We start from the raw sequence: 25,972 nt of genomic DNA, 5'->3' as shown, positions 1-25,972 counted from the left end.
GCGGAGAGGGGAGGAAGATGCTACTGCCCCTTGTTTGCCTGTGCCTTCCCTGTTGCTCTGTATGTAAATTGCCTTTGTCCCAAGGCTAACAAAGAGCTCGTTCTGCGTGAGAATTAGTGTTCCATCGATGGAGGTGAGCTGCTGCTTGTTCTTTGTTTCCAGAGTTAAACATATGGTACTGCGTATCACAAGTTCTTTCATCCCCGGATGATCTATGGCAACTGGGGAGGGTTAAAAGAAGGCATGGCTGTCAGGGACAGAGGCACCAAAGCCTTCAACACGTCAGGAGACGTGTTGTGAAAAGCTCTCACGAGGCAAAGGCAGGCTTTCAGGTAACCACAAAATGAGCTCTGAAGCCAGGCTTTAGATGAGGGCAGAGGTAATCCATGATTGTGGCCCTGGTGGAGTACACAGACAATCTGATTTACTCTGGTTCCTCCTATGGTGGGCAGAGCAAGTGGATGTTTTCCAGATGTTCGGAGAGATATATTTCTGAAACCATGTTGTAGGAAAACAAACTACCACATGAAAGGACATGAGTGCCAGGAAAGTGAGGGAGAATGGCATGCATTAACAGTGTTTAATACTTTCCTTTTTCTGTTCTTGTACTTGATCAAGAAATGCTCTATACTAAGCATTCAGTGACTCCTAAATCGCCATGCCTTTGTGTGTCGTATTCTGGAGAACTTCCCTCTGATGAATTTAAGAAGACTGTACGCTGCACTCTTAAAACATCCTCTCCACTGCTGAGGATGCCACAGAAACACAAATGAATTGGGAATCTGTCTGTATTTTGTTTTTGTTGCTGTTGATGTTGGCCTCATCCCCAAAGCAGGACCAGAAGAGGTCTCCCATGATGGAGATAGTACTGAAGGAGTGCAGGAAGTGAAAGATCATCAGACAGCCCCAATTTCAACAGTCTCATAGCTGAATCTTTGAGTAACTGTTGTGTGTTTAAACACGAGGGGAGAAAAAGGGGCGAAAGTGATTTAATGCAATTCCACGGAAGAGCCCTTTTCATTGCTTGCATCGATTTTGGTAGATCTAAGCTTGCTCCAGCTGTAAAGGACTGCAAAGTCCACAAAGCTACAGTGGAAATCCTGGTCTTTCTGTTGGATTGTGTGTGGATACTGTGTGAAATGCATTGCTCTGGAATGCATTAAACCAATGTGGTCATCAGTTGAAAATGAGTAGCTCTGTGAGAGTCAGGAAAAGGATGGCTGCTTCCTGCCTTTTGCCTTTGCAGTTCGCTGGGTTTTAGGGTTTCTGTGAATGTGTCTTTCAGCATTTTACAATGAAGATCCCTTTCAATCAGGGCTTTTCTGAAAGTAATTTGGCAAAGTTTAGCTACGTGCTTCTTGCCTGAGAGCTCAGGTTCTGAATGTGCGTGCTTAGCTCTGTCTGTCAGCAGCAACCACTTTAACCTGGGATGAGGACGCAGGCTCTGAAATCCCCCCAGGTTATATTTGTTAAAGCAAGATGGTGAAAGGTGAGGAAGGCAGATTACAATGTGTGGAATGAAACCCGAAGGAATACGTGCGCCTTAAATTTCCGCTGTGTTTTTACAAAACCTGGAGAGTCAACCTCATCATTACCTGCTCAGCGAGGTGTGCTGATCTGCTGGCCTTTACATCCACTGAGTGGAAGTTTAACCAGAGCTACCTGTCCAGGAGCAATCTCTGTAAGAAATCACAATAGGTCGTGTAGAAACAATTGCAGAAATACAGCCTATTGTGGTAGTGCAGCATATGTTAGTTGTTACTGCTCTGCTCTACCAGTAAACTGCTCCTGACTTGGCTTCCTTTTACTGGGTGAGGTTTATCACACCTTTTCTCTCTCAGCTGCCGTGCTCTGCTGGATGGCCACACGCCACTGATGCCTGGCGTTGGGGCATCTGTAGTCCCAGCCCAGCTCAGTTCAGGGGAAACTGCTGAGCTTGGGGCACCTCTCACCCTGCATCACTGTGTCTGGCAAGGGCATCATCACATGTGTAGCTCTGCTTGTAAGCCTGGCTGGTAACATCTGGAATGTGGGCAAAGAACTTGATGATCAGCTCATTAGGCACAGGAGCATGCTCACCAGCATCAGCAATGACCTCAATAAGTGACCAGTACAACTGTCGTGCAATCATATCTTGCTTTCTAAGAAAACTGCATCATTTTTTGCGCTACTTTTGCAGCTCAAATGAATTCTGTTTGGAAGGGAAGGGTGCTTAAGGGACCAGGAAGCATAGTTCAGCGAAAGAGCTGAGAAAGTCCAGGCCCTGCTATCACAGGTCACTACGTCCTCTCGTCTGCTCTGTGAATTTATAAACATCCATTTTAAAACACAGTAACATTTTTGTGAGGTTTGCGTTTCTCCCTTCCTGCTGGAGGGCTGTGCCAGAATCTTTCTGCACCCTTTTCTAATTTCTAGGAGAAATTTATTAATACTTGGCTTATATCCACTGCTTGTTGTGCAAATGTTTCTCTTCAGATTAAATGTCTCTTCTTTCTGCTCTTTGCCCTTCTGATTTATTTGTAGAGAGCCTCATGCAGTGCCTCTCACTCTCACTCTGCAGCATCTTAAGGTGCATGGTTGAAGTACCTGTGGGAGCAGCATGGAGACCTCTGAGCTCCTGGTTGCAGGAGATATGAAGCTTTGTCTGAGCAGCTGCCCACACTGCTGTGCTTCGTAGCTTGGGTTCAGCTCTGTGCACCCAGAGAACTGCAGGCGAATTCCCACCCACCTCAGACAGCAGGAGAGAATGGGAGATGGAAATGTTGAGGCTGTGTCCTAAATCTCCTCCCCCCACACGGCCTGTCTGATGTGGCCATTTTATCTCCGTGCTCAGAAGCAAATGGTCCCCTACCCCCCGCTCACTTCCCTGACTGCAGGCTGCTGGGTGACGTGGAGCGATCGCATGCTGTCATACTGAGATTGTTCATGGAGCTCACAGACTTTAACGAACCAGCAACTGCTTGGTGTGATGTAAAACATGGAAGTTATTAAAATCAAAGATCATATCTTTGCATTCTAAAATTTACTAATTGTATGGGATAGCTCATACAGATCAATGTAGTGTTTGCCAGTAAGGTTGTTTCGGAAGTTGGTAGACAGTACAGCAGTCACCCTGTCCTGTTTCACGTGGAAGGCTCTTCCTTGTGTTCTTTACAAGCGCTTGACACTGAGAACAGTGTGCTCACAGCAACGATTACATGTTAATATAGGTTAATAGAAGTTCATGTGGCTGAGTCTTGGAATTCTTAGCTCTCCTCTCAGTGCTGCCTGACAGCTTTATTACCGCACAGATGGGGGGAGCACGCTCAATATGCTAAGCACTATCAAAAGATTTTTCTTTATGGTCTTAAGAGGGCTTATCTGTAATTCCTGGCTGCACAATCTTTGAAAACTATACTGTTACAGACAGTGATTTTTTTCACACATGGTTTATTTTTAAATAAAAGCATTCTGAGGCAGAGTGGGGTCACGTTAACTATTTTTTCCCCCTGAACTCTTTTGGTGCAGACTTACAGTTGCTCTGTTTTGTCAATCTACGGTGATTTCATTGCATCATTCAGCTGGAAAAATCCAAATATTTCATTGTGAAATTTCCAAACCAAAGCTGCAGGTCACAGTGGCAATTTTTGCACTTTTGGATCATTTTGAAAACCAAATGAAATGCTTCAGAGCGCTCCAATACAAATACAGTATAACAAAGACCATTTTTTTTCTTCAAGTTCTATTTTGCCATTATTCGAAAATGATTATTTTATCTGGAGCTGTAGATATAACAACTCACATGTGTGCAAGCTTTTTAACAGATGAGGTGTATCTTCCCTCGCTGCTGTAGAGGGGAAATTCATTCCCGTTTTGCTCCCGCAGCTCTATCCACATTGCAATATAAATATTTGTATATGTTACCAATTATCTGCAGCACCGTTCTGCTCTTGAGCTGCATCATGAATCTCAGCACCACTTTTTTATACTTTTACAGCTCGACTCAGATTTCATCCTTAGAAGAAGAACAAAGAGCATATGTTCTGTACGGCCACAAAAACATCCGAGTAGAACAGGAAGGTCATTAACTGAATACTGAGGCTGTATGAAGAAGCTACAGCTATAAATGTGTTTCTGGGTGACCAGGTTTCTAACAAACCCTGGAAATTTTTGGAGATCGCAGTGGGCAGCTTGGTTCTGGAGAAGGTGGCTGCAGAGTTCTCTGTTCTCACCTCCAGAAAACTTGGGGATTCTTTCGGGCCTGGAAATGGAGCATTTGGAATCAAGCAGTCTCTGTAATATTGTAGGGTTTGGTTTTACAAGGTGACTGCCCTGATCTAAGCAAGAGCCGCTTCTCAAGGGCATGGGATAAACAGGAGGAACGTGGGGCTGGAAAACGGGTGGTACATTTTTATACTAATCCACTTTCAAGAAACATTTCAGATTATTATACTGTCGGTGAAAAATGCATTTCTGCTTCACACAAAACGCATGAGGAGTCCAGCTCATGGGCAGAGGAGGAGGAATGACGCGAGCCAGGAACACACAGGAACTTGTTCTGAACATCTGCTTGATGGAGTCAAGAGGCGCAGCGAGGCAGTGGGAGCTCCGCACCACGGGGAGGGGGCACTGCGAGGAAGGCGAGGAGAACAGGCTGTTCTGCTTGCTCTTTGTTTCTGTAGACCAAAGGAGTGCAACATGACCAAAGCGTATGGACTGGGCAGCTCCTGCATCTTTTGCAAATTACAGAACTGAAAGTATCGAATCCTTTGTGTGTTCCTCTCTTTTTAGACCTGATGAACTGAGGAGCTCTTTACAGAGAGGAGCTGAGCGTGTCATGTCCTTCCAAGTGCGGGGTCTGCTTGGGTCTCAGCTCTGTTCCAAATTCATTATGGCTTTGGAATACATTGAAATCTTTTAAAAATAGGCCTCTGGACTTCTTGTTTTCCTCCTCCCCCAACAGCACAGGCATCAGTTCTTGGTGAGATCCGTGCTGTAGCCAAGTAAACAGGGTCTTTCTACAGCATGAGCAAGCCGTGCTTTTGAGATACAGAGCTCCCAGAAATGGTAGAAGTGTTTGCAGAACTCAAAATCTCGAGTTACTTTCTTTATATTTATACTCCCATGTTAACAAATGCCTTGTTTGATTACTTTTAAATGTTGTGTTTCTGGAATGAAAATAGAATGCTGGCTTTTGACTCTGGCTTCTAATTCAGTTTGCCTTATTATTTGAGCTTGCAAGAAAGCTGATTTTTTATTTTTTCTTTTACAAAGGATGGTTTGTTTTCAAACCATTGTAAAGCTGAATGTTTAAATACTGACCATTTTAACTTCCAGTACTCCTCAGTAATTGGTAGAACCTTTCAGTCTTTTGCTGTGACTTCTTAGCAGAGCATAGTTGATAGAGAACTTTTCTATCACAGATTGGCTAACTGTCAGAACATTGCACAGTGATGCAGTTTCTACTCCTGGTGGAAATATCTTGCATTTGGGGATTTCTCTGATAGGCAATATTGCTTCTTAGACAGACTGGCTTTTCCAATGATGAAAGGCAAAAGATAGCTATAGACAGTTTACTTACCACGAAGTTATGCAGAAGTAGGAATTAGGATTCGGGTCTCTTTTGCTTAGTACCTGCTTTGTCTCACTAATGCAGTCAGTGTGGGGAGGCGGAATAGATATCAAGCATTTGTGGGAAGTGGTCTGAAAAGTGCCTTGGATTTGGGTGTTTCTGTGACTTCTTGGGAAAATTCATGTCTGTCATTTCCTGTAAATACAGTTGGTTCTGCCCACACGTTCCATCCAAGGAACTGCAATGTGTTTGGTTAACCTGAGTGGATCCCAGTCTGGCACCTGAATTGCTCAGAGCTCTTCTGGAGCCATCTGGACCGTGTGACAAGGGCAGCTCTGGCAGCTCTGAGATTTGCCTTCTCTGAACCGTCCTAAAGAGTAAATGGAGGTTTTTCAATAAAACGAAGTCTAGGTGTGAGTGTGTCCTATTGCACAATCAGTTATGAGAAAAGCAAATGCTTTTGTGAGTATTTTTATAGCTGTTTGAAAAGCTCTGAACAAGAACAGAATGACAAGTACATGCCAGAGGGGATAATGCTTCATTTTCCTGTGTGCCAAAAAGAATTGTCCAAAGTTTTTAATTGGTGACTAAAATGTTTATCACAAATTTACTGATAATTAATATCTAAGTGTGTCAGTGCACACTGCAGAGCTGCTGCTTCTTAGATCTGAAGCGCATTCTGTTTTCTGTCCAGTTGGTTTCCTGCAAAGTGCTGAATTATTCTAGCTTTTGTGGGTCATTGTTAACCATGGCAGGAAGGGTCATTGTTAAAAATGTTTTCAGAACTTTGATAACCAGTTTATCAACTGATTCACATGTTTAATCAGTTAATAGGTTTTCCTTTTCAGTTCATGGGAATTTCTTTGTTTATCTTAACTGAGTAACTGTTTCTACAGTGGAAAGAACTGTAGTTGACTGATAATCTTTTCAAATATGTGGAGTTTGCTCTTGTGATGCAAATTGCGTGGCCAGACCCTGCACTCTGGAACCGTCCACCAGAATACAGGGCAAGTTTTGCATGTGAGTGAAACCTCAAAACATCTTGGGAATACTGAGCCTGGAGCTGCAGGGGTTTGGTAGCTTATAATAAGGCTCTTAAAGGCACTTTGGTATTTAATGAAAGGTAGAGAGCAGCTTTGAGAACTTTGCTGGATTGTTATGTGCCAAATGTCTGTGGTTCCTTCAATACCTGGTCAAAAATTGCTCAGCAGGATAATTTCTCACCAAAAATGCTGCTCTGTCTCAAGATGCATGTGTAGCATGAAACATCCCCAAGATCTGAGATCCCCTGCTCTGTGACCTATCCTGGGACTGCACCACCCTTCTGAAAAGGACTTCCCTAATATCTGATCTGAACTTGCTGAGATGTATTTTGTGATATTGCCGTCGTTCTGGCAGCCATCTCAAACAAGCAGTTGGGCAGTGTGGTCACTAAACTTCCCATTCAAGCTGGGGAATTTGCTGTAGGCTTTAGACAGCCTATTGCTAGATCCCCATCTCTTCCTCAGGGCCCCGCTCCTCCCAATGAAGGCCATTGTGCCCCTTGCCTTACTTGCTGAGAGTGCACTGTTGGCTCCTATTCAGCTTGCAGACAGTTTTGTGGGTTTTTTTTTGCTCTTCCCATTGTATTAAGGCCCGTCAGCTCCTGTGTTTATAAACAAACTATAGGCCAAGTAGAGCTATAAACTTTATTTTGCTTTTTGGAAATAAATTTGGTGATGGTATTTGCTTTCTATGTAAAGAGCAACTTGGCATGAAATAACATACAATAATAAAGTTGCAAAATTTATGTTTACATAACATTTATCTCTCTTGAAATTGCAGATACTTAGAGAGCCCCGCTAGTCTCACTTGGGCTCATAACAGAACCGTGCTCACTCAATCACAGCAGCTTCTGGGAATTGGCATCGTATTTGAACATGTGAGAAAGAGTTAGCAGCTTGTTTTATGTGATCTGGTTTCTTTCTAGATATGTTCATTCCAGTTGCTATATAAAGGAAATGTGTTTAGATGAATACAAGTCCAAAGCACAAACCTCTGCAAAGCCGGACATGGGAGTTTTGTTGGTATGCATTGGATTGAGGAAGACAGAAACGGACCAGCAGAAACTCAGTGCTCTTTGACAGGTTCTGGCTTCACATACTGTGGCTCAGATCTAAACCATAAAGATGTTTCTCAGTTCCTTTTCTGAGTGGCATGAGGATTGAAGGATGTGTTCTGTTCTGTTGAGAGACCACTGGGTACTGCTGATGGAGAGGGTTGGCTGGAAAGTACAGCTGAGTGTGGTTTTGTACCATGAAAATGTGTGTCTGGAGCCAGGAGTTTTGGGATTGTGTTGAAGCAGTGCAGCACTGCGGTACCATCAGAAAAGATCCAGTGCTTTTTCAGATGATGTGATGGAGAATGGATGGGGAGGAGGCGAGGATTTATTCTTTCTTGTGGCCAGCAAAAAGCAGGAGGTGATAGGAGGGAAGCAATGGGTCTTGTGGGTGTGGGTGAGAAGAAAGCAGAAGATTGGGCTCAGCCAGTAAAACTGCATTGAGCCAGCCTCTGATTAACGTCGCGTTGATTCAGGTTTTGTTTGATAAAGCAAAACTTCCCGAGAGTGGAGCAGATGCAAGCCTTTAAGCACTGCTCCGTATCTGCTCCTGAAACCTGGACTGAGTGTGTTCCTTCATTTCTCCCTCCTGAGATAACACACAGCCACAAAACCTGCAAAGTGTTTCCTTCACCTCCAGAAGATGCCCCTGTCCCCTTCTAGCCAGGTGCCCTGCGATACCAGAGGTGGAAAACAACTTTCATAGCTGTCTGTGATGAAAAGCAATGGGTATTGGAGTATTCTACTGTTCAACAAATTATTCATTAAAACCCAAAGATCCTCAATTTAGAAATCCTGTTGTGCAATGCAGTGAGGATAAATATAGTGTGGTGTTTGAAGGCTTTTTGTTGTTGCTGTTGTCAGCTTTCTGTTCCATCTTACTAAAACATTCCTCTTTGTTGGGAGTCAGAAGCAAATAAGATCTTGCTGAAGCTTTTTGAAATCTAAAACCAATTCATTAGGTACAATGCAAGTGTGGAGCACAGGCAATTATGAGGATTTCAACAGCAAATATTGCAGCCCATGAAACATTAGAATGATTTCCTTCTTGTTTAAAATGCTGCAACGCGTTTCTCCCCGGCTGAATGTGCTCTTGAGCTTTTGTGTCAAAGTGAATCATGATCTAATGCTCACCAGATTACATCTAAATGCTGCAGTATTTCCCTTCTAATTCTGGCTCTTCCTCCTATGATAATATTATTTGTCTAGTCAGTTATGTGCAAGTGTGAAGGAGGAGATGTGATTCCTCCATGTGTGCAGATGCACGTGGGAGCATTGCCTGAGGCCATTGCGCTGGGCTTGTGTGCAGCAGTGCTCGTGTTTTAAAAAAAAACTGAGTTGGTAATTAGGCAAAGAGCATAATAAGATCCATGTCTACAAGGCCAGCGTGGCTCAGAAGGCTTTTGTTTGTGTGAATTTCTGTACAAACGTGAAATACCCTGGTACTTCATTGGTCAATGCCCGCACACTGTGTATGCTGGGGTGAATGGCCGCGGGTCTGAGCCGTTCCCCTGGGGAGGCACGGAGCCACGGGGCAGTGAGAGCACTCTGTGTTGGAGCACACAGGCCCAATGAGCAGCACGGGAGCCTCTCTGCAGCCAGCCATCACTAACACTCCCGATAAAACCTGACATCTTTTCCATCCCCTCGTCCCCTCCGTGGAACTCTAATTAATTTAAATGGTTTTACCGAGGGACCGTGGCACTGCTGAAAAGGCAGAGGGCTTTGCTTGGGTAATCAGCTTAAATACCCGTCCGCTTCCTGCCCTCGCTGCTCCGAACTTCCCATTTGGGAGACATAAATACTGCTTTTATTTTTAAATCTCTTTTTCTTTTTCTCCAATTTCCTTCAGTTTTCCTAACGCGCCTCATACAAGATTCCATTTCAAAGGGCAGGATGGTGGAGCCTGTAAACTGGATGCAGACGGGAACTTTTTGGTTCAATGTTGATTGCATTTATTGGAGGAAGGGATAATGAGGGGTTTGGTGTGGAAAAGGTACATCTCTGGCAGGCAGGAGCTGGTGATAATTAGGAAGAAATCCACAGTTTCATTTATTTTTGTGCTTCTTAAACGCTACTACTTAAATGAGCATTTTGCAACTCCTGCTGTACCAGCATGGCAGTTATTTCTGAGGTTAAAAAAAGAACAGTTTGCTGAATACATTTCTATAAGTATGTTCATCTGAAGGCACGCCAGGGTCTCTGTCAGCTGTAAGATAAGCTTTGAAATGCCGCTACTACAAGGCCATGTATGGACAGACACTACTACAGAAGCCTCTGTGAATGAAACAGGAATACATAGCACAGCTTCTGCCACAATTGAATTCTTTTCTGTCATTACTCAAGAGAATTGCCATCAAGTGGAAGAGCGCTTCACAAGGTCAGGGCTTTAGGAGGTGAAAAGCTTGAGTGTGTTTAATTTGAGGAGTGAGAATAATCTGTGGAAACATTCCTCTCCTTCAAATTATGCACACACGTGGTTTTTTTCGTATATTCATGGACAATTTTTTGTCTATCATATCCCCTTCTCTAAATTCTGGCAAAATTCTGTTTTCTAGAAAGAGAGCTTCGGATCGAAGAGGTGTCTTGCTTTTACCAGCAGGTTTTTATTTTATTTATTTATGTATTTTATGGCCAGTATTTGTCTGACTTAACCTTCTCACTTTTTCTTAAGGAGTGGCAGTTGGCCAAGAAGACAAATTGCCTTCCGGCTGCAGGCACTTGCCATAGTTGTTGTGGTGTGCCTTGGAACGTGATGCCCTCCACAGGTGGCAGCCTGCAGCAAAAAATCGGTTGGACCTGCAGAGATACAGCCCAGTGACAGTGAGTTTATCACCCTCTTTCCAGCTGACAATTTCTCAGAATTTCCCTCCCAGCCATTTTAGGAATCTGTCTGAAACTGTTGTGTGTTCTTATACCAGAGCTGTAAGTGACACTATGCAGGATACAGAAAATTGTTCTTGGACACTGGGCAGGTCTCTATAGGCAGGTATCTCTCACGTGCTAGGAGAAGTTCAGCCTCACTTTAGAGCCAAAGTCAGGAACTATATGGGATTTGCATGCCTACATGTGGAGTTTGTGTGTGTTTGGCAATCTGTGCTCAGCATGCAACAGAATCTCCTAACCAGTGTTCAGAAGCTACTCAGATGGTAAGGAGAAGTTGCTCTGTAGGAGGACCAAACTTTTTAGCTCACCATTGTAAAAGGCCAATCTTTGTTTCAAAAGGAAGGGGCTATTAATCATGTTAGTCGATTGGGAACAGGATTGAGCTCCAAATGCAAGGTTTTTTGAGGTGTTTTGAAATGACACAGTCTGGACTCAGCTCAGCTCCTACGAAGGCATCAAAATAAGCTGGCAGACACCTGCAAGAATATTCCAAAACTAAGCTCAGATCGTTAAATGGCAATCAAATGTTCTTAAACATCAATTTGTGATGGTAATTGTTAAAACGTCATTTTCTCTGAGGAAAAGATGTTATGTTTTTTACCTCATGGCAGCAGTAAAAACCAGTACTCCTTTCCATCCATCCCACCTGGGAATGGATAATACCTTTCCCTAACTGGGTCTAGCAGGAAAGACATGCTCTGTTGATGGGTGTTTGGTAGTTAACAATTACTTCTTCATTTTATATTCATGCCAGTTTGCACATTTGAAAAAAAAATGCTAGCAAATGTCATCCTACTGTGCTGCTGTTTCTCCAGTGCTGTTTTTCTAGTGCTGTTTAATGATGAATCATGAATGTTAACTTCATATGTATGTAATGCTTTCTATATATACACACATATTTATATAAAATTCTGGGTGGTGGCAGGGGGAGAGTTTTTCTGTCTGCCTCATCTTTTGTTTTGATCTAGTTGCTATAGAAATACTAAGATCAATTTTGACAGGATAAAATACTACAAATTACATTGTTGGATTACCTCATTACAGAGGGCTGGCACTTTGGATTGCAACATGACCGAAACGAAAAGCGTGAACACTACAAGAATTTCTGCTCTATGGAAAAATGTTATTTTTGGATTCTTCAGGAAGGCGTGCATATAAAACCACCGGCTCCCTGGTGAGTGAGTCCTTGAGACCAGCAGAACTTTCGTCTTAATTTTTGGTTGTGGTAGGTGATGTCATAGTTGGACGTGCATTGACATTAAGCTGCAACTGGCATCTTTGTGACACAAGCCTTCATGTTTTTCTGTTAAACACTTATGGTAACTGATTTCTTACAGCAGGACTGGTGGAATTAGTCTTTTTGCCCCTTTTTCATGCGTCATCTGCTACCCGTGTGTCCTTGCATCAGTATTACAGTGTTTCAGTAATTTGCCCTACCTGATTGACCATGCCTTACAGTCTCAAAAGTGGCAAATGTTAGAAAGGACTTTCGTTCGTTAGCATTGAAGGGGATACCTTTAGAGCAAGCAGATTTGGGATGTAATCTTGCTTCCAGTGGGAGGTGTCAGTATCTTGTCTGTGCTGTGTGGAGATTCCCGTGAAATCTCAAGTTTCTGTGGTTTTCCTTTTCATGCTGATGGAACTTGCACATGTTTGTGAGCGGATAAGGGACTTGTTTGAAGATGTCTTTCAGTTTGAATCAGGAAAATGTCTTGTCCTCCAACTGCTGGTAGACTGTATTGCTGTGTTAGTAAAAACACCTTCATCGCTTGGTTTTATTTAGGAAAACATTTATCCATCAGTGTTACTTGTATACAGGGAGGCGATCTGTGTGATTTGGCAAATGGCTTAGCACTCTGTTTTTCTTCTAGTCAAGAATATTACTCTTGCTATATCTAATCTAGAGTTGTAAATTGCAGTAGAGGTACAAATCCAAAACAAACATTTTGAAGAATTTGAATGGAGTAGAGCCCCAGTTTCCATTTCAGCACTCTCTCTGTTGTCCGATTTGTTAAACTCAAGTGGTCCCATGTGCGAGTAGCATGACTGCCAGAAGTGCTCTGCAGCCATCTGCTTTTTTGGTAAGTCTTTGATTATTTCTTTGTCTATATTTCTGTCCGAAATTAGAACTGGCAATTCAATTGGTTGGTTAATATTGGGTTTTTTATAATTTAACATTTCCAACTTATGGCTAGGAAATAGCAGCAAGGTAATAAAAAGCACAAGAAATAAACTTTCCTACTGAAGTCCTGGTGGAGCTTTTGTACTATATTGTTTCAGCAACTGAACAGAGAAAGTTTTACTCTTTGTGGGTAATATGTGCAGATGTAGCTGGCTGCGCTGCTTTGATGAACTGTCCAAAAATGTGGAGAAGAACTCCCAGGCTCTGATAGAAGCACTTGCAATAGAGGTGAAGTTGGAAGTCAACACTGCATTGAGATCAGAACCAAAGCACACCGTGGAGGAGGAAAGTTAAAAGCAGGGGGACCTCTTCTGAAGCTAGAGGTCTCATATGATAGCTAGAAACTTGTTGCCCATGTAGGTCTGCTATGGAGGCTGCATGCTTGCTGGCCAGATAGTTTCAAAGCCTGGGAGATGCTCTGACTGATATTCTTCAGCTGGGTGGTGTGTACTGCTTGGTTGTCTCAATGGAAGCTTCATGAGAGGTTCAGGATTTCTTCACTGAGGACTTCAGGTCGTGTATCTCCTGTATCTGGAGAGAGGAATGGAAGTCAGGGCTGGGGCAGACACTGTGATCACTGGCTCTGTCCTTCCACATGGAATCCAGAGAGGATATCAACAGACATGCCCCATAGCGCTGACTCTGTGGGAGAGCACATGATACAGAGTCATTTATGACTGTTTCATTTGCTTGTTTTTCTTTTTCCTTTCTTTTTAAATGACATGCATTAGAACTTCAGTCCAATCAGCAGCGTGTTCTGAAAGTGCAACAGCTCTGCAGGGTAATGATGGAAACTTATGTGCCACATGCAGAGACTTGGTGTTTCCAGCAGCCACTCTGGCCCGCACTGCTGGTAGGAATGAGAAGGAAGGTGGCTTTCCTTAGTGCAGGATCACATTGTAAAATGTGCCATGTTCTGAGCATGCTGTTGGTCCCCTACCACAACCTCTCCATCCACGGCCCATCTTCGTCATTTCTCTTACTGTGGCAAGGGGAAAATATTTCTTTCCGATCGCAAAGGGCTCTGAAAAATGAATTCCTTTTGCTCTCTGGGAATTCCCCCCTGATTCTGTGGGAGATGGGGGATTTCATGGCAGTGTTATACAGAGAACCAGAAGTTCCCAGGGCTGTGGTGGCGTGGGCGATGCCGCCGAGGTGGGCTGCTGTGCCTCTCTTGATTTGCAGGCTGCTAAGGGCCAGCGGTGCTCAGAGCTGTCAGATGGAGAAAAGGCAGGCACTGTTTCCAAATATACAAATGCTCAGAACATAAAAAATATTTTTGTTTTAAATTTTAATAAAGCAGAGGGAGGGAGACGAAAGGGAAATAAAATAGCAAGTAGGGATGTGGTGGGAGCCAGCCAGGCTGGGGCTTGCTAATATCTGAACTGGGCTGTTGAAAAATGTTTTAAGTCTGCCGGAAGGTCCCGAAAGCACAGCTCTGCCCAGATTGAGTCAGTGGTGACAGGATTGGGCCCTCTGTTACTTTTTTATTTGGTGTTATAAATTACTTTCCCACATTTCCAAAGACATTAACGAATCTTTTCAAGGCATGCTGTGAAAATCATTGCATGTGTTGCTTAAACTACTTATCCATATGTAGGTTTGTACACTATAGGAGCTTTTCCTTTTTGTTTTGCTCTTCCAGAACACTGGCAAACTACAAATCTTTCCTCCTCTCCCCACTTTGATTTTTTCCAGGTAAAATGATGGCAGATGTACTCAGCTTAGTTTCATATAACATATTGCTTACTGGAAGAACAAATTTAGCTCCCTGCCCTTTTACTGTAAACTTGGTTTTGTTTTTTATGTATTTGCAATTTCCTTTCGACCATTTATAAACAGGTTAGAAATACCATTTTGAGTTGTCTGACTCTATTAATAATCAGAGTTCTTTATATGGGTTCTTTAGGATCTGTGAAGTAGGAACAAACTGTATGGTAAACAAACATCTCCAAACTCTTCCTGCTGCAAAAATATTCGCTGCATTGTTTTGCTGTTCCTTGGAGTATTCTGCCTTTACTTAGAGGGTTATAGTCAGGGATTTAGCTGCTAATTGTGTTTTCCAGGAAGAGCGTTTCATTTTATTCCTTAAGGGTACAAAAAGGAATAATTTTTGCAACAACATTCGTATTCCATTAAAAAAAATTAAAACTGTCATTGGAAAACTGTGAGAATTGAGTTTCTGATGACAGAGCCAGAAGGCTGCTGGCTGCTTTCCCTGCTTGCCTCAATGCTATGGCTGAGCCAAGGCAGTGATTCACTCTCACTGGACTGGGTGACCTCCAGAGGTCCCTTTACACCTCAGTTATTCTGTGGCACCATGAAACTGGAGGGTTCCCTTTCCTCCCTGTGTCTGGTTGCACAGCCCTCCACTTCCCTTGTGCTGTTCTGGTGAGCAGGTCCAAGGCACTGCACCTGCACAAAGCCAAGGTGGGGGGTGGAAATGGAGCGTGGGTTTTCTTGCAGTGAGGAGCTGGAGTGTGCTGAGCAACGGGCTGGTGGGTGCTGGCACCAGCAGAACAGAGGGGGCAGGCTGTGCAATGGGAAGTGGGGGTGGAGAGGGCTGCGGGGCAGAGCTTTGGGCTGCTAAGCACCACACCTCCAAATGGGTATAGCTGGGACAGTTCACATCTCCTGGTGTTCCAGTGCAAGGATATACGTGGACAGTCTTTGTGCAGGTTGTGTTCTCCATCTTGATTTCATTTATGATTTTAACCTGATGTGAATGTACCCATATGCCATCTCGCTATCGTAACAACAGAATGTGGGGCTTCACCTGGCACAAGGAGGCAGGCAGCTGTGCAGGGTGAGTTCTGCAATCTCAGAGGTGAAGATGGATTAAGAGTTCTGTGACCGTTCATTTCCATCCAGAGGAACGCTGCAATTTGCTGCTCCCTCAGTCTGCAGCTTGTCCCCTCCCTCTCTTCACCGCTGGTGCTCATATTACCCTGGGAGCTGATTAGCTCCTTCTCCCTTGTTAGTGTTCAACCAATTTAGTGAGCTGAATCAGTTCACTGCAGGGTCAGACAAGCGCTGGGGCCCTCAGTGCTGGAGTGAAGGATGGGACCAGGGCTGGGGCACACCCGGCTGCAGTTCAGGTGTTCTGCTGCCATCACTTGTGAGACTGTGGGGTACATCACTGCTATCCCTGTTGAAAGTTACCCCATCTCCTTGGGTTTTAAAGTGGGGTTGTTTCATGGATCTTGTTCTTACAGTATGGATGATAAATCACAGCAATTCCCAGCAGAGGGCTGGGAAGTTCTGAAAGCAGTGTGGTTTAGGACTGCATGAGCTGTGCTGCCTCTGCATTTGCTGGAGACAGTACTGCTTCTTTTCAGACTTCAAGAGTACAAGATAGGACTTTTCTAAAGAATTGTCTGCCTGCTTGGCCATCCTCCTGAGGGTAAAAATGAAAAATCGCACATGGCGTCAGCAAGATGGGAATTTGGTCGGTGTTGGTCATGGCCTTCAGTCTTTCCAGAGATGGTGGGGCATTAACCTGGCGAGATGCATAGGTGATGAGAAAGAGCAAGCAGAGAAATATTGAGAAATGTGGATTTTCGGTGTGCAGTGGCAGACCCTGGGAGGATTTCTGCATACAGGCTATAGACCTTTAGCCCATGTTGTGAATTACTTTTCCTTTTGTAGAGCAGTTGCTCAGGAATACTATCAGTAATTCCAGCAAGAAATCATTAATAAACTTATTTCTGTGAACTAACAAACTTTGTCATTCAGTTCACAAGATAAATACACTGGGTTAAAGGTTTCAGATGTGCAGTTAATAGCTGACTGAGAGCAGTGGAAGATGGTGGTATTTGAGACCTTAACATTATTATTATCTACTGTGTATCCCAAAGCAATGGGTAACTTAAACATTTGACACAGGCTGTAGTGTGGGCTGGTGTCACCAAAGCGCTGAGCTCCTCTGAGTGCAGGGGCCAGAAGCATGGTGATGAACTTGCTTTCAGTGCTCTCTAAACGTAAATTTGGGCACCTACTTTTCTGCTCATTGGTGATAACCTTTCCGTGAACTGTCTGGGGCCCTATGCTTTCACCTGTTAAAATAAATGACATTTATTAAAAAAAACCAAAAAACAATAATACCAAACCCACATTGTTTTAGGGCATAAATCTACCACTTCAACTGCATGAGCCTGTCAGTGAATTTCTGACACCAAGTTACGTTATTTAATGAGTGCTATTAGGTAGTTCTGTCACTTAATAGGATTGAGGGTTGGAAATGCCATGTAATATCACTTCACTGGAGAAAAAATCAACAAACAGCTCTCACTAAAAACCTCGCGTCGCCTTTGATGTCGGTGGGACCTGCTGTCACTTCAAGGGGAGCCCGCCGTGCTGTTTGCACAGGGCTCCAGCTGCCATTTTTGGAGGAGAGGCCGCCGTTATTCTTGGCAATCTGACACGAGGGGCACCCAACAAAACAATTCTCCCACCATCTGCCCGAGAGTGAAGAAACATTGAATAGCTATGGCGAAAGTTACGTCCATCAAACATCCTCTAGTTCAAGGAAGAAGAACTGTGGGCTGTACATTGCCACATGTTTTCACTTATACTGGGTTAACGCCTGAAATCCCTGCTTAGGTTCAGGGCTGCCCTATGTGGTGAGATTCAGATTTTGTGCTGAAGCGTTTCTGATGGCTGTGCCATCCCCTGGGTCCCCAGGTGAGCCTCTGCTTGTCCTCTGTGATGAGTGAACTCCAGATCATTCAGAGTAAGGGCAGTAGTAACAGTGTATTCCAACCAGTTGTACTAATTTGATTCTGCTGAATCTACTAGAGTTGAGGGAAAAACATAGAAACCACTGGGTAAGTGGTGGAAAATGTATAATCAAATACCTATTAAAGACAACAAAACCTTTACAAACATTGCTGTTGCCAGCTTGGTTGGTAGTATGTGTGTGAGCATGTTGTAGGTGCTGTGCATGTGTATTAAAGAGAAGGCGAATTCCAGACATGAAATCCATCTCCCCTGAAGTCCCTGACAGAAGTCTCTCTCATTTCAGAGCAGTCAGGACTTCATTGCAAATCCTGCTGAGCCCGTTTCAGGCTGGATAAGCTGTATCTGAATATGTCATGTGCAATGTACTCCATTTTTATAGAGGGATCTGGAAGCTTGGTAGTGGGTGTTCTTCAATCCTAAGGCATACTTTTGAGGTTAAGATACACACAGTGTTTTCCTGTAACAAATCAGATTTGTCATTACTTGAATAACTGCTGATAAAGTCCTGGGAAGAAGGTAAATCCTACGCATAACTTCATGAAATAATAGCAATGAAAATGCTTTAAAAGTGAATTAGACTGCAATATCCTCAATTCTTCAGTTGTGACAAATGATTTCCAAAGCCTGTGGCAGATCTTGGAAATAAAACTGGATCTGAGGATTAAGGGTCCTTCCAAAACTGGACTTCATGCATTTCATCTTAGATGCGTCAGATTTGCAGAACTTCAGGTGTGTTTTTTATTGAAATCCTTGTCTGGCTGTTAATTAGTGTGCAACTCACAGTGCTTCCAAGTGGGATTTGTGACTTGAAAAGAAAGTGGGTTATGCAAAAAATGGCTTTGGCTTTGTCAGGGTAGTGAAAAGCCTGTGCTCCGTTGCAGCTGAAGACATTCAAGCTGTGTAACAAATGTCCTTTGGGTCAAAATGATATATGCACTTAGAGAAGCTAAGGGAAGTCCCAGGGTTTGAGTCCTTGGTGAAAGAAAGGTTTATTAAGTGCAGATCTTTTTATGGACCTTGACAGCAGGATCAGAACAGGATGTGCCCCCCTAAGCTTTATGAAGCCCTGCTGGGATAGGTCATTTTGGGACTAAATCAAACATGATGTGAGCCAACTTACTCTGTTTGGAACGCTGTACAGGACCCTGGTTTGAAACAGGCCACTTCATCCAGCCCTACCCCTGACAGAGGCAGCTGCCCCCCCAGCGCAGGCTGCCCAGGGCCCATGCATGGCCTTGGGCACCACCAGGAAGGGGCACCCACAGCTCTGGGCAGCAATGCCAGCAACTTCATCTCTGAGTGAAGAATTTCCTCCTGCAATTCCAGGATATGTTTCTCAGGTGCGGTGCCATTAGGAGAGCTTCACTAGTAGTGGAGTAGATGAAGATTGTGGTGGTGTGTTGGCAAGGAATTTGCAAAAGCACGTGACGAAGTTGTGATACAGTCTCTTCATCCTGGAGTTAGTGTCTGCCCTCAGCAAGGAGAAAATCCAGTCCTGCATGCTTCTTGCTCCAGTGTTATTCTTCTTCATGGCAATGACCTGGATCAGAAAACACATTCAGCTAAGAACTAGCCAGGCTAAAATGAAAGAAAAAAAAAAGAGAGAAAAATCACAAACTTGGAGCAAGGCCAGGCTGAAGGTGTTCTGCAGCTCAAGGCTTATAGGAGTAAAAGGCAGCATAGGACAGTCACAATTTGCCCATGAAGACCTAGGAGGGAATCAGGTGAACAAATGGATCTTGGGAACTTCAAAAGCTAACTTCTCTCTGCAAAGGAATCAACTCCCTGCACCAGTGACTTTGTGGGAGCTTCCCTGCTTCAGTGCATTAGCATTATTTTCCACGGGCATAGGCTGGGAGAGACAGGTTTCCTCACTTTCTGCTCTATCTGCATGAGAACAGCCTTCAGGAGGAACGCTGAGACACCACAGACTTCACATGTAACAGCTTTGGTGTGGGAACTGCGATCACCGCTCCGTAAGGCTTTGGCTGCCTTCCCAGCTCGCGGGTGTTGAAGTTCTCGGGATGTCCTTGCACAGGAGTTGGAGGCGATTTATAGCTCGTGTGTTGGGAAACAGCGTCCGTGCAAATCATTTTTCTTAGATAAGTGGGAAATCTGGAGTCTTTTGGGACTTTGGGGTAGAAAGGCTTTAGCTTTTATTTTCTTTAGAAGAAGCAACACAGTGCTCCCACTCCTCGTATTCAAAGTAGGAAGTGTTTATGTTATGAAGACCTTTATCTCTGACAAACCAAACAAGAGAAACAAAAGAATTAGCCTGAGCTGCCGCCTCCTCCCAGGCACCCCGACCAGGCCTATTAATGGATGATTTTTGCTTTTAAAGGATATACAACCTATCTTTTTAGTTGCAAGATCGAGGCCTTGGCTCCCCAAAGTGCAGCGATGCTTCCAGCGACTGATGCACAGCACCGACGGGCGGCAGGGAGAGACCTGCGAGGAGAATTTCCGTCAGGCTGCGGCCGTCAGTGTGAGGCTGCTGGGCCAGGTCCAGCCAGCCTGCGTGATATTTCCTCTGGAGCTTCAGTCGGATTAGATATTCATCTTCTCTTCCTGTTCCAAACCGTTGTTTAGTGTTGATGTGTCCTCTCGTGCGGTTGCCAAGTTCCACGCAGTGGTGGTGAAGCCAGTCCTACGTCTATGCTGAGATTTTTAAACTCTTGGGGGAGTTTAACCCTTTCTCTCCATTGAAGTTAGTGGGACTTATGCACTTAGACCTCTTCAACTGCTTTGCAGATTCTGGTACCACAGCAGCCTGAAGCTCAGGCTTCAGCAGCAGCAGATCCAGACCTGCTCCCCAGGCTGGGGATGCTCACTAGAATGGTTTCCCTTCTGGTAAGGGGGCCCGCCATGCCTGGGCTGCCTGCAACTTGCTTTCCTGCAGAGGAACGTCAGCCTGCCTGCAGCACCTTGCATGAGGTCCTTGCATGTGGAGCTTTGCCTTCCAGACTGCACTGTGTCCTTCAGTACTGTGGAGCTGTTGGCTGGCCTCTACACCAGGATAGCTGTTACAGCTCTTCTCGTGCTTTGAACAGGAGCGTGGCAAAATGACTGTCTCGTCAGTGACCTAATGAAGGCTGCTGCAGGGAAATCTTAATGCCATGGTATTTGAACAGTTTTATTGGATGATGCTTATGGGTCCCTTCCAACTCTGGGTATTCTATGATTCGTGATCAAGTGAGCAGAACAAATGCAAATGGCTGTCCTGGGTCTGAGCAGGCCGAGGTCTGCCCAGCCCTGCAGACTGTGTCCAAGAAGAACTAAAGGCACCTGCAGACTTCTTGCTTTTGCATTGTACTTACATTCTTGGTTTTCAGAGGTTTCTAGATCTATGGCAAATATTCCGAACATTCAGCAAATTGTGGATATACAAATCAGTACCTTGTTTTAAAGTCTGTATACACATTTCCCCAAGCTTTCCAGTGATTCTTGAGAAGGTTCATTTCGCACAAGACCATTCCTCCACAAGGCAGATGTTCTACATACAGCTAGGGAGAGACTAGGGGTGCGACACAGCGCTGGTCATTCTTTGTGAGCTGTACTGAGGACTGCCACAGTGAATTCCAGAGATGTTGACCATGGCTGAACGGGCTAGGGAGAAGTTTAGAAGGTGCTAAGAGAGGCAAAAGCTAAATTAATGTTAAATATTCTCATGCATAATCATTAAGCCTTCACACTTTTGATAGGCCACATGAGTAGGTACAAAATGACTGCGTAAAAACCTATCTCATCTGGGGTAGATGTTAATAGTCCCCTGGAAGTAGCCAAATGTTTCCTAAATGGCTATGGTTTTCTACAGGAAGCAGGTTTCTTTTGGTGTTTCATGTTTGGATTTGCTGTTGTTTTGTTGTCTTTTTTTTTCTCTTTCAAATCCTTGGCAATACAATACCTGCAAACAAATACATACATACAGAAGTTCACAGTTTCTTACATGGCACGTGTGCCATAGAACGGGGGACAGCAGCCACAGAATGAGGAGCCTAATCCATTTCTGAAATCCAGTCACAGGACTGGTGGCTCGATGACTTAGAAAGACTTCTAAGACTCATTGTCTGGGAGTACAAGGATGAATAACTGTAATAAGCTTTGAAATGTATTTCCTTGAGAACAATGTGTTCTATTCCTTTAAGTTGAGGCCTTTGATTCATTGAAAGGGCTCTGCTGAGTGCTAAGGAGGGGAGACAGGAGTCAGGCTGGGATTAAAGCTTTGACCTTGGTAGAGGACTTGTATCTACAAAAACTTGTTGCAATCAAAACCCCAAGCAATCCCACAAAGCCCCTCCTCCAGTTCTGCAACCCTGTGCACAGAGAAGATGCCAGCTTTTGCTGTGGTTGTTATTATGGCATTTTCATTCCAGATGGGACTGCAGACTCCTGTTACTATTGGTTAGGAAGCAATAGTATGGATAAGTTCTGTAGGAAAAATATAAAATTCAGGACAAAAAATCTATGCCAGTGCACCTCCATTGTCAGTGTGTAAAGTGCCAGCATAAATAATGCTGCTTTTCTCCCTTATTTTTTAAGCCTCAGAAAGACTGGGCTCTTCTGCTTCTGTCTGCATGACTCTGTGAAGAAATGATCATGGAGAAATGTTTCTGGGTGATGAATTTCACACAGAACTCAGGTCCAAGGTCGTCTTCTTCTCTGGCAGGTCTGTGATTTGGGGCCAGCCTTGAAGAAATTCTGTCCTCTGCACGTGAGCATAAGTCAAACGGGGAAGCAGTTCAGCAGGAGTCAAGAGCACTTCCACTGCAGTAAATTAAAGCGTAAATTAAAGCAGCTTCAAGGAGCAGCCGTGGCCTTAGCAGCACCTCTGAAAGGCTCAGTGCTTGCAGACTCATAGAAAAAAATGGGTTTGGAAAGTTCTGCAAGCATCCAGCTGAACCATCTGCTCAGAGCTAACTTCCTAGCTAGGTGGGAGCCGTGCATGGTAGCATTACCAGCTTTGGGAGTCCTCTGTCTCAGGAACGTTGTCACTTGCAGATGAGCTGTGCCTAGCTTGGGGATCTGTTAATTCAGCTCCTGCCTCAGAAGCCTTCAATCACTCAGGCAAATTAGAAGCCATGTAATAAAGAAGAGATCGGTCATTCCCTCTCTCCTCTTCTCCCTTGAGCCTGTGCTAATCACTTACATCATAATTCTTATCTCTAACCATCCTTTTTTGATTCTCTTCAAAGCATCCTTTGGGAAATGTACCCCTAAGTCAGAGCAGAGAATCTGGCAGCAGATAAACCAAGTTCCAGTTCCATCCCTTTTTCCAGGAATCTCCAGGGAGATGGGAGTACCTGAGCAATGTGGGGGCTCAGAGCCCCTTCCCCTGATTGAGGCTCCGGTGCAGTGAGGAAGATCTGGGTGTAGCATAGAGCACGCTCTGTTCTGCAGCCTAGCCTGCTGCTCGCTGCTGAATCTAAAGAGAAGAAAGCTGCTGCATGCCAAAATTACATAAATTCTGTTGGTTTCCTATAGCCTAAGCCTCAGATTCACTAGGTATGATTACCTCATGCTCACCTCTGCACCTGGGGAGTACACAAGGCCAACAAACAAGCCGAGCCAGAAAAAAAGCTTCCTGGTTCCTGACATCACTTTGCTTATTCAGTGAAACGTGGTGTGTGAGGTCGGGGTGGGGGCACGCGGGGCTGCTGGGCACAGTGCTTGTTTGTTGGGCTCAACCCGGCCCTGGTGGGCTCTGCCAGGTGAGCTGTGGTTGCAGGAGGGCAGTGAGGGCAGTGTCACTCTGGAGGAGCACAAGCTGTTCCTTGCCCACATGGGGAATGCTGCTCTGGAGGGTGAGACGTGAGCTTTTCTTCACTGGAGGGCAGCAGGTGATGGTCATGAACAATGACAAGGCAGGAAAAACTCCTCATATAAAGAAGTGCCTTTTCTTCTTCACTTCAGCGCTATGAAATAAGAGGTTTCGTAGACAGTTTTTGTTTTAGAATTTGTGTTTGCCCATGAAAACTTGACAGATTTTCCTTTTGAAATCCAATTATTGTTTCAAGAAAAGCAAGACTTCATTTACCTTCCTCTGCATAAAGTTTGCTGTCTTCCTCAGCTGTCACATGAGCTTGTAGATAGAAGTTACCACACAGTATGTGGAACAGAAAGATGATCTATAATAAGGAGCACTGTGTTTTCATTTGTGTGCGCTCCATTCTTACGTGATGTTTTGAGCTAAGTGATGCTGGAGACAGCAGGCAGGTAGGTGAGGCCCAAAGCTTGCTGTCTTTGACTGCAGGTTTCACAATGTAAAGGAGCCACACCAACGAGAGAGGCACCAATGATGCCTGCGTGCTCTCACTTTGCCAGACACCCAGAACCTGTGTGCAAGTGAGGCACTGCAGTGTCTCAACCACAGGCTGTGTCATAAAGCAAAATCCATCCGTGTTTCCTCAGTTCCAGCCTTTGGGAACTGCTGGCTTTCCTTTCACCCGTCTGTCTGCCTTCCTGGTTATTGCTCCGAAGCACTGCCGCGCCCTCCTGCTCTGTGCCCTCGTTTAGGTCATTAATTAAATCCCTCAGTGGGAGCATCAAGATAGTCACGGGATGGAACGAGTGATCCCATTGCTGCCACCGTTGTCCTCCTGCTCCCTCCCCACCCACCTCTTCCATTTCACTCCTGTTGTATCATGTCTCTGTGGAACATTACCATTTCAAGGCAGAGACTGTGCCATTGTTTTCTGAGAACCACCCAGGATAGTGAAGGGAGCTCAGTAATAATAACTGTTATTAACACTGTGGAGACGGCAGAATTTGGCTGCCGTATCCTTTTTGTGTGCAGGGCTTTATGCTGAGATACATTGCTCTGCTCCAGCGTGTGCGTGCCCGTGGAAAAAAATAGAGCATGTGGACTTTTCTTCAGTTCCTAACGTTCCTGAAGATGCTTTTAAGTCATTGTAGCTTGAAAATGTTCTTTGCAGAGCTCCTCCCGTCCCTGTGCTGCGCTTGTCCCCGGCTCATTTCTGTGTTTATCAGTGGTTCTTCTGACAGGATCATTTCAGTGATGGCCCTTCATCTCAGTATTTATTTCAAAGATCAGTTTCAATCTACTAATAACCATTTACATCTTCCTGATTGTTTTGGTAAAGGAAGCAGAAGGGCAGAACCCTTCAGAAGCAGCAAGCACATCTGAATACACCCATTATTGCATTACCTCTGATCAGGTTCTTGGAGCTTTGGTCACTGTTTTTTGTTTTAATTTATTTTTTCCTGAGTTACTGAGGTCTGGAATTTTTTTTTGTAAACTATTCTTTGATTCTCTGTACTGTTTTTCAATCCCCAAACTATTTGATGCTCCCTATAGCAAAGCAACATCTTGCAGTTCAATCATCTCTCCATTACAAAGCGAGGTCTGCAGGATCCTGTGAAGTAAAATGAAATTTGTACTTAGGGGAGGACTTCCTATCGACTGGGACTAGAAGTCAGTCTTTGGACCTCTTTTCTTTGCCATATTTTAAGTCACTGTCTGACTTTTGTCATTTAAGTCACTGTCATTTTGTCATTTGTAGCACTTGATGGCAAAACAAGGATGATTTTATGTTCACTCAGGAGTTTTAGGAAGCTTAATTAGGCTGTTCCTGTAAAGTAGTTCTCTTAATTTACTGCAGAAGATCGGTGTATTCATGTGTACCACATGCACTGCATTTAAATAGGTTTATACCGAGAGCATTAGTTGAGTGTGTGCTTTGGAAAAACCTTGTGTGCGTCTCTGCTCGTGGCAGTATTTTACTTCAACTCACTTCTTTGAGTCAGAAATGCCAGTGTGGTAATCAATACCTCTGTGAGCCTGGAAGGCAAAGCTCCACAATTAGCAATAATGTGCAGGTGATAATTAGTATCTGAGTTCTGGAGGCTGATAACACAGACAATCTGAGCTGTCTGGTCATAGCTGATCTTTAGGGACGGGCAGTAAAGCAGCTAAGATATTTTTTAAAAAGATGATGTGGTCATGCAGGAATGCAGTCATCTGAAAAGTACCTATGATAGATGGGGAAAAAATGCTTCATTCTTCCCTAACTAGGTCTCTCCATTACTTCCCTGTGATCAACATAACACATGTCAGAAACTGAGTTTACGTGGACCACGACTTGGCAGGTTGTACCAGCGAGGCATTGGCTCCTGGTGATGTGAGGTGCTGGCAAGGTGCTCGGGCCAGCGAGCAGCCCACACTAGGTGATAATTTATGGCTACCTGTAATCTCCTCTAAATAGAAACCATTCATATTCTTGCTAGGGAAGCGAGAACTGACCAGACAATGAGAGTTCAGCCAAACCAAACCTTCCTATAACTCTGCAAAAGGCAAACGCTCTCTGGTACTGACATTAACAATGGTATGGGCTCTTAGAAACTGTACAATTTCGGTTTTATTTATTTTAATACTGTTTGCTTGTGTAATTTCAGAAGCTGGCAGTTTACGACAGCAGAAGCTGTGTTTTTTACTGTTAGATATTGATTCAGTTTCTTTAAAGCACAAGAAAGACTGAGCACCAGCCCAATGCTGCGC

At 44.3% G+C, this 25,972-nt stretch overlaps 1 long non-coding RNA gene across 1 annotated transcript in view; it reads left to right on the top strand.

Annotated features, from left to right (window-relative positions):
• The window catches only part of LOC125698361 (uncharacterized), a 99,899-nt gene that overhangs the window by 32,355 nt on the left and 41,572 nt on the right, over positions 1 to 25,972 (top strand). Inside the window, exons 3-4 of the long non-coding RNA XR_007379164.1 lie at positions 10,324 to 10,472; positions 11,580 to 11,709. This is a non-coding gene — a long non-coding RNA (uncharacterized LOC125698361). The remainder of the gene's footprint in view (positions 1 to 10,323; positions 10,473 to 11,579; positions 11,710 to 25,972) is intronic.

This window comes from Lagopus muta, chromosome 10 (assembly GCF_023343835.1).
Source record: "Lagopus muta isolate bLagMut1 chromosome 10, bLagMut1 primary, whole genome shotgun sequence".
In the NCBI taxonomy this organism is placed as follows: Eukaryota; Metazoa; Chordata; class Aves; order Galliformes; family Phasianidae; genus Lagopus; species Lagopus muta.
Note: the sequence above shows the minus strand (reverse complement) of the source record. Positions and strands in the feature narration are given on the sequence as shown.